This window comes from Carlito syrichta, unplaced genomic scaffold, assembly GCF_000164805.1.
Source record: "Carlito syrichta isolate Samal-C Ts95f unplaced genomic scaffold, Tarsius_syrichta-2.0.1 Scaffold308579, whole genome shotgun sequence".
Classification (NCBI taxonomy): domain Eukaryota; kingdom Metazoa; phylum Chordata; class Mammalia; order Primates; family Tarsiidae; genus Carlito; species Carlito syrichta.
This window is the reverse complement of record NW_007252675.1, coordinates 7,430-16,381: the sequence shown is the minus strand read 5'-3', so window position 1 is coordinate 16,381 and position 8,952 is coordinate 7,430. Positions and strand designations below refer to the sequence as shown.

At 38.3% G+C, this 8,952-nt stretch overlaps 1 protein-coding gene across 1 annotated transcript in view; it reads right to left on the bottom strand.

The window, feature by feature from the left end:
• The window catches only part of SCMH1 (sex comb on midleg homolog 1 (Drosophila)), a 157,803-nt gene extending 149,062 nt beyond the window's left edge, over positions 1 to 8,741 (bottom strand). The window contains exon 1 of the mRNA XM_008065492.2: positions 8,658 to 8,741. The gene's annotated coding sequence lies outside the window, so the exon portion shown is untranslated. The remainder of the gene's footprint in view (positions 1 to 8,657) is intronic.
• Between the last annotated feature and the right edge of the window lie 211 nt (positions 8,742 to 8,952).

Here is an 8,952-nt window from a genome sequence, read left to right as displayed (position 1 = left end):
GGGAAGGGAGGGAGGGAGGCTGGTTGGTTTCCAACCAACCAAGTTCAACCAAAATCAAAAGATACTAACAACTCATTAGCACGATATTATGGACTGAATGAGGACTCCCCAAAATTCATATGTTGAAGTCCTAACCCCCAATGTGACTTTATTTGGAGATAGTGCATTTAAGAAGGTAAGGTTAAATAAAGTACTAATCTGAGAGGAATGGTATCCTTAACAGAAGAGGAAGAGGCCAGGCATGGTAGCTCATGCCTGTAATCCCAGAACTTTGAGAGAATGAAGTCAGAGGACTGCCTGAGCCCAGGAGTTCAACCAGCCTGGGCAACACAGCAAGACCTTGTCTCTACAATAAAAAAAAAATTAGCCAGGCAGGGTGGCACATGCTACTTGGAAGGCTGAGGCGGAAGGATTGCCTGAGCCCAGAAGGTCAAGGCTGTGGTAGCCATGATTGCGTCAGTATGCTCCAGCCAGGATGACAGAGTGAGATTCCAACTTTAAAAAAAAAAAAAAGAAGAGAAAGAAATATGAGTGACATCTTTCTCTCTCATACAGAGAAAAATGCCATGTGAAAACACAGAGAAGGTGGCATCTGTAAGCAAAAGAAAGAGGCCTCACCAGAAACCAATTCTGCTGGTATCTTGACCTTGGATTTCCAACTCTGAAATTTTGAGAATATAAATTTCTATCATCCACTCAGTCAATGCTATTTTGTTATGACAGCCCAAGCACATGGTCACAGGACAAATGAGACTGTAGCAATTCTTTGAGAGTACCTCAGTTCCCTTAAAGAACTTTCACTCTTTACCACAGTCTGAGTAGTGATAAAGAAGAACAAAAACAAAATAAAAACAAAACAAAGAATGCTAAATTTGAAGTTAAAATTTTATCTTGGTTTAAAACTCAATTCCATTTTCCCTTTAAAACTTTAGGCAAAATCCCACGCCTTTGGGAGGCTGAGGTGAGTGAATTGCCTGAGCCTGCGGGTTCGAGACCCGCCTGGGCAGCGAGACCTCATCTCTACAATAAATAAAAAATCAGCTGGGCATGGTAGCGCATGCCCGTAATTTCAGCTATTTGGAAGGCTGAGGTGGAAGGTTCGCTGGAGCCCAGCAGGTCGAGGCTGCGGTGGCCGGGAGCGGCTACTGCACTCCAGTCTGGGCGACAGAGTGAGACTCCAACTCAAAAAAACAAACAAACAAAAAAAACTCTAGGCAAGTGGCTGGGTGCAGTGTGGCTCATGTCTATAATCCCAGCACCTTGGGAGAACAAGGCAGGAAGATTGCTTGTGGCCAGGAGTTTAAGATCAGCCTAGGTAATACAGCAGACCCTGTCTCTACAAAAAGTTTAAAAAAAAAATTTTGCTGGGCATGGTGGCATGCACCTGTAATCTCAGCTACTTGGGAGGTTGAGGCAGGAGGACTGTTTAAGCTTAGAAGTTCAAGGTGGTGGGGAGCTATGATCACCCTACTGCACTCTAGCCTAGGTGACAGAGTGAGAATCTGTCACAAAAAAAGGTTTTAGACAAGTAACTTAACTGAAATGAACCTCAGTTTTCTTATCAGTAAAATGTGAATGACAATCCCAAAGCTACTGTTTTACTGGGTTGCTATAAAGAGCAAATGAAAAAGTGGTTTTAAAAAATGCACAATGTAGAGAACAAGGATTATTAAGGAAAAAATTGTTGTTTACTACCTTTCTCACAAGGAAAACTCAGATCCTGAGTAATCCAATGTACTTATAAAAAGGACATTACAACCTCTTGTTACCAGTTAACTAGTACCTGAGGATTCTACTATTTACAATTTGAGTAACTACTCTACATAGTACTTCTACTTACTTCTTACTATTCTTTGCTTCCCTCTTACTATTGACTGGGGTCTTTAAAAATTATGGTAGCATAGCCGGGCTCGGTGGCTCAGCCTATAATCCCGCGCCTTTGGGAGGCTGAGGTGAGTGGATTGCCTGAGCCTGCAGGTTCGAGACCCGCCTGGGCAGCGAGACCTCATCTCTACAATAAATCAAAAAATCAGCCGGGTGTGGTAGCACATGCCTGTAATTCCGGCTACTCGGAAGGCTGAGGCGGAAGGATCGCTGGAGCCCAGCAGGCGAGGCTGCGGTGGCTGGGAGCAGCCACTGCACTCCAGTCTGGGTGACTGAGTGAGACTCCAACTCAAAAAATAAATAAATAAATAAAAATAAAAAAATAATTATGGTAGCATAATCTTGGGGGAAGTGAAAGCACCTGTATGTATTCCAAAAGACAGTAATGACACTAAGAGGCTGGAATAAGAAGAACAACTTGAATCTTCAAACTGCATGTTCAAAACCCTGAAACATCAAGAGAGCTGTCTCTGGAACACCCTAGAAAACTTATCCTCTTTTATGCAATGACAAAATTGTCCTATATCCCTGTTGTTCAATGGGTAGCCACTAGCTACATGTAGCTATTAAGAACACTTGAAATGTAGCTAGTACAACTGAGGAGCTTAATTTTAAATTGTATTAAAGTTTTATTAATTTTTTTTTTTTTTTTTGAGTTGGAGTCTTACTCTGTCATGCAGACTGGAGTGCAGTGGCCACTCCCAGCCACCACAGCCTCGACCTGCTGGGCTCCAGCGATCCTTCCGCCTCAGCCTTCCAAGTAGCTGGAACTACAGGTGTGCGCTACCACGCCTGCCTAAATTTTGATTTATTGTAGAGATGAGGTCTTGCCAAGTTGCCCAGGTGGGTCTCGAATCTGTGAGCTCAGGCAATCCACTCACCTCAGCTTCCCAAAGTGCGGGATTACAGGCTGAGCCACCGAGCCCGGCAATTTTTATTAAATTTAAATGTAATTAGACAAGTGGTAGTGGTACTGTATTGAATAGTGCAAATTTAGATAATGTAATGATTCTGGTATTTCTGGAAATCCTTGAAAGTAGGATGATATGCAGTAGAAAAATCTACAAAGCTATGAAAGTATCAAAATGTGAAAAAACAAGCACAGCAGGCCACCCCTTGAAGCAAGGAAAAGGAGAAAGAATTCTTCATACATTAAGATACCAAGAAAAAAATTCAGTTATAAATTATCACTTATATATTACTAATAGTAATAATTATTATTAAAAATATATTTTAAAGTGTTACTATGCATGTGCCAGATATTGTGCTAATTATTTTAATGACACCATCTTGTTGACTCTTCACCATAATACTCAGAAAGGGTAACTATCTAAAAGGCTACATACAGTCAGTAGAAAAGCCAGGATTTAAACCCAAAGTAAGTTCTTAAATATACTGCCTCTGCTCATCCCCCAAGAAAACTCATAAAAAGAAACCCTACAAATGCCTCTGTCATGAAATAGCCACATGTGAATGTGGAAATTCTGCTGATTTTACTACAATAAAAATTGAAGCATGGTTTATTAGCTTGATCTGGTCACTGAAGAAGATTTGGCATAGTATGGGATTTAAAGAGGTAAAACTAGACCAAGTGTAAGATGTCCATAGGTACCATGTTTCAAATATTCATAGAGCTTAGAAAATACAAAAGAAATATTGCAAGCTTACATGCACATATGAATAAGAGAGATGAAGTGGAATGTGGAGAAAAAGAAGGGAATAGGAAGGAAGGAATGTTTCCCCCAGAAATGAAAATTGAAAACAGAAAAAAAGATGCATCAAACATTCTTCTGAAAACCTATTTAGAAAAGACAGAAATCTTTCAGTGTTAGATAAATCATAATCCTATGCCAATATGCACAGAAATCAAAATGAAAAAGCTGGGAGCTTCACATCTGTTCACTGTGGTCATAGAGGAAAAGCTGCAGGGAAGCAGGACACAGTCAGGGGACTGGTCTGGGATGTCCCACTGATCAGTCATTCTCTCTGATTACAAATATTCCTAGTGCATCTCAGCTGATCTCTGCCTCCTGCTTTTCTTCATTTACTTTTACTTTAATAGGCGATAAATAAGATGAGATGTAATATTCCTCTGTGATGATCCATCAGAAAAGGGAGGAGGGAAAGCAAAATAGGTAAGCCTCTTATCAGAGAGCAATAAATCCTTTCTCCGCCATGTAGCAGATGTGAACAAAGAAGATGGAGCAGATCTCTCCTTGAAGGTTGTCCCTCCCTCCACTTGCTTTGTAGCAATTATATATCTCTGTGTATGCACACAGAGAAAAACCCCAGAGAACACCCATATTTCCTTTAACAAGCAAGAGAGCTAGCAATAAATAGCTAATGAAAATGCAGAGGCCATGATTTCCTTTGTCCTATAGGTGGTCCTCGTAGACTTCAACTATGTATAATGTTTACTCTTTCAAGAAGCTTACAGAGGTGATCCAGAGCATAAGAGAAGCTTCTTAGAAAGCTTCTGGCTTATGTGTCTTCAACAGGAAGGAAGTTTAATGGTTACTATAGTGCCACATCATACTTCCTGGAAGATATATATGAGTCTGATGTCATTAAATAAGTAATGCTGCTGCATTATCATCACCACCACCACCATCACCATTCCAGTTAGTATTTGGAATAAGGGAGATAGATGACAGTTCTCGATGATCCACTCTCTGCCAGTAAGAACATGACGGAGGTAGAGTTTTATTATGTTCAATCCTAAGTCTTATACTCTGAATGAGATACAGACACACAATTTCTCTTAAAGAAGAGCAACAAGGAAACAGAGTTTTAAAAAAACAGGGAAGTTTGAAACTAGAAGAAGAAAAACCTCAAGGGAAACATGAGAGCTATTTGCAAATATCTGGAGAGTTCTCATGTAGGGGAGAGATGAGATTTGCTCTATTTGTTCACTGTTACCCCAAGGAAGAGAACTAGGATTAGCAGGTGAAAGCTACAGGTAGATAGGCTTCAGCACATTACTAGGGAGAACTTTCTGGCCATCAGAAGTATCCAAAAGTGGGATAAGCACTCTGGAAAGGAAAGGTATGAATTTGCCACCATAAGGTGTGGAAGCCAAGGTAACATAACCTCTTGGTGAAGATATTAAATAATTAGGAGGAAGAGGATGGCTGGACTGGGTGATTATTAAGATGCCTTCCAAATCTGAGTCCTGTTTCATTATTATTGACATTGTGCAACTTCAGGTTCTGCAGCATGAACAGTATGCATGTATGTGAAGGCTGACAGAGAAGTGTGACATGGGAACAGAAGAAATAACAGCATCATCACCATCATCTTCTTTCCCATCTGGTTCTCTTTCTACCACTTAACTGGTACTGTGGTAAGCATTTTACATACCTTATCTCTAAGGTCCCTTTCAAGTTCATATTGTGAGTCTATGGGTAGTAGTTAAGCTCAATTATTTCCTCTGTATCTACTACAACTCAGTTTGGCAGATAGTCTGAAATCTCTTTCTTCTTTGAAATAATGAACAATATGTGCCTGCTTTATTTTACACAGTAAATACAGTCCTGAAAAATTTAGTGTCAATGGAACTTTTTATTTTTATTTTTTTAAATGAAGTATATTTTGAGCACATCAAGATGACTAGTTAGTCAAAAGAAATCTTTGTAAAAATAAGTTCAATGTTCACTGCAAAGTAATCTGCTTTATAAATTTAAATTTTATATACCGGATTTTCCTCTTAAAATCACTTTGTTCTCCAATTCAAAGTTCAACCACGTCAGTCACACTGGAGTAACTTGTGCTTGGTAATCACTCTGCTGGAATGAACACAGAACTACACATTTGGAAGAAATTTTAAAATTAATTTAGTTTAATGCCTCCTCTTCTCCCTGACTCCAATCCTACCAACCCTAGACAATGTTTGAATCTTCTTTCTTACATCCCTCCCAAGACTTTGCTTACACTTTCAATCATGGAGATCCCACAACTCCCCAGAAGTTCCTTCTATTCTTGGCAATATGTCTTGGCCACAGGGGAATGATTCTCAAAACTTTTTCATCTAAATAACCCTGGGAAATCCCAGTACACTTCAGTCAGTACTAGTAGTTTCAGATACAATAAAATCTTTAGTAGAGATTCTCTCTAGAGAGCAAGATGGTGATGGAAGGGAAACTCCCTTTTTAGCTGGAACAGTTACTTCTATTGGCAACATTTTCATAGTGCATATGAATTACTTTAACATACATATAATATACTTACATTTTTAAAAAATGGTCCAAAGGGGTAGATGTTTACTACAGCAGATATACTGTACTGAGTTGGACAGGAAACAGTCCCCCTTAGAGGGACAAAAGAGAATGAGAGGGAATGATATGTGTTATGATCTGACACCTCCACTAATTGTAATATACTTGGGGTGCAGAGGTGTGTATGCTTATTTGGGGGTCGATGTTGAATGTTCCCTACCTGCTTGAAAGTCACTGTTAATCTCTATCTCAATTGAGTATGCCAGCTCTTCAGGTATTTTAAGACAGCTTTCATGTGTGCAAGGAAAGCTAATCATATTTTGGTATCATCAAAGTTAAGTTCAATGACTAACTACATAACATGTCTTACTGTATAATGTATCTGCTTCCTTCTCCTTCCCATTCTGCCCAATCTATAGTATAAGTACTCTAAACAGACACCTTGCCTTCCAACATTGCTCTTCTATTGCCCCTCATTTTCTCTTTACCATGCTGGAATAATACACTTCATAATTAGTTGGACTAAGTACCTTACTCCAAGTTTAAGAGTTTTTTGTTTTGTTTTACCAGAGGTCTCTAGATTTCACCTCTTCTACTATGAAGACATTGTAGACAGACTGCCTGGGTTTAGTTTTGGTTCTATCACTTACTAGTTGTATTACTTTGCTCAAGTAACTTAACCTCCTGTGCCTCAGTTTCCTTATCAGTAAAACAAAGACAATAATAGCAATTATCTCCTTTAGTTGTTGAGAGGATTATAGGATATATATACACACATACAGCACTGGAACATAATAGACACTCAGTCAGCGTTAATTCGTATTACTGCTTCCTTCTCTTTCATCAGCATTATCCTCTGCTACTACTTAGGAAACTTACGACAGGGCTGGGGTGTTTACTTAACAATTTTCCTTTACATTTCTGTGTGCCCTCTTTCTCAATCCAAAGCATTTTTGACATTTCCATCTCTTCAACATAGCTTTTCCTGACAAACTGGACCACAGTGGCACTTTCTTACCTAGCATACGTACTACTATGGCTGGTTTTCATTGCATTGATGCACACACTCATGGTTTACCAACTCATGTTCCTCTGCTTTTCACATTCAAAACTCACTTCATACAGCACGAGTTGGCAAACTTTTTCTGTGAAGGGCCAGAGAGTAAGTGTTTTCAGTTCTGTGGGACATACGATTCACTGTTGCAACTATTCAACTTTGTCATTTTAGCATAAAGGTAGTCACAGAAATACATTAACAGATGAATGTGGCTATATTCTAATAAAACCTTATTTACAAAAAACACATGACAGATCAAATTTGGCCCGTGGGGCATAGATTGCCAACCACTGATGTAGAAGAATCCTTTACTAAATAATTCCATCTGTCTCTTATTGCTCCACTATTCTACCTTAAGTATGCAATATATCGTTTTACATATATTTACATGATCCTAAGTATTTTTATGTGGTCAGTCTCCAACATAGAATTCTGTGCAGATACTTTAAGGAAAGAGCTGTAACTGTTATTTTATTTATTAAACAAAATATATCTAAGTCTAGTAGTAACAAGTAGTGTGAAGGACACAAAGACAAGTAAGTCCTAGCCCATCCTGACAAAGAACTCACATATTAGTAGGAGACACAACAATTCAAATACACTACCATAAGGTGATATTTGCAATAAAAAGTGATCTTGAAAAGCAGGAGGGAAGTACTACTTTCTCTGGGGATGCGAAGAAAGCTTCATAGAGGAGATGAAGTTGAGGAAGGCTATCAGAAGAAAGACGAACAGGCATTTTAGGCAAAGAGAATATAGCTAATTACATGGAACTGAATATGGAAATAGAAACGAACAGTGTGTTTGGACAACAGCTAGCCATTTATTATAGATGAAAAGGGGTAGGGCAAGCTACAGAGACAAATGACAGCAACTGAGTGAGATGAGGCTAGAAAAGTAGTTAGGAGGCAATTTGTGAGTAATCTTGTTTGCCATACTACAACACTAAATATTGACTTGGTATCATCCCAAAGATTATATGTCAGACATTCAATGTCAAGATCTGATTTATTAATGATACTTTATTTCATGAAGGGGTTTTAAAATGTTTTCACAGATTTTTACATATTTATTTCCAGTACTCATACAGTTTGCATACTTACATGTCTACTAAATTCTGATACTGATTATGAACTTATGATATAGAGAGAAGGGTAAGATTTAAAAGAAAAAGATCTGGGACTAAGTCTTGCAGTTAACAGTAACAAGATTTTGAATAAGTCTCTTAACCCATCATTGTTTCCATAAAACAGGATTAATAATAGTATTTACTTCACAAGATTATTTTGAAGACTATATGAGGTAATTATTTGTAGAGTACTTAGCAAACTACAAATAGTTTTATAAATGACATACAGAACTTGTTAAAATTGCAGAATAAGGTAGCAAGAAAGAGTAAGTTTGTTTATTCACTCTAATTGTTTTTTGTGATACATACATTCATATATAGTTTAACAGAGGATATCACTCTATTTCTACTATATATAAATACAGGTTCTGACCTTTTCAAGGATCTGATTTTTGCATGGTTTCATCTGCAATATCAAATAGGAAACCATTCTTCCTTAGTATGATGGAGAAATCTAGAAGTAAGAGATAGAAAAAATAGAAATATGAACTACTGTAGATCAAAGGAGACATGCAGTGAAATTAGGTTTTTATCAGAGGAAGCAAGCAGGCTGGATACCCAGACAGGGCTTCCCAAGGACAGCAATTTGGTTAGATTTCCATTTTCCAGGCTCCCTCCTTCAGCTTTGTGGGTTCAGAACCAGATTCTGTTAAAAATGGAACAGACTC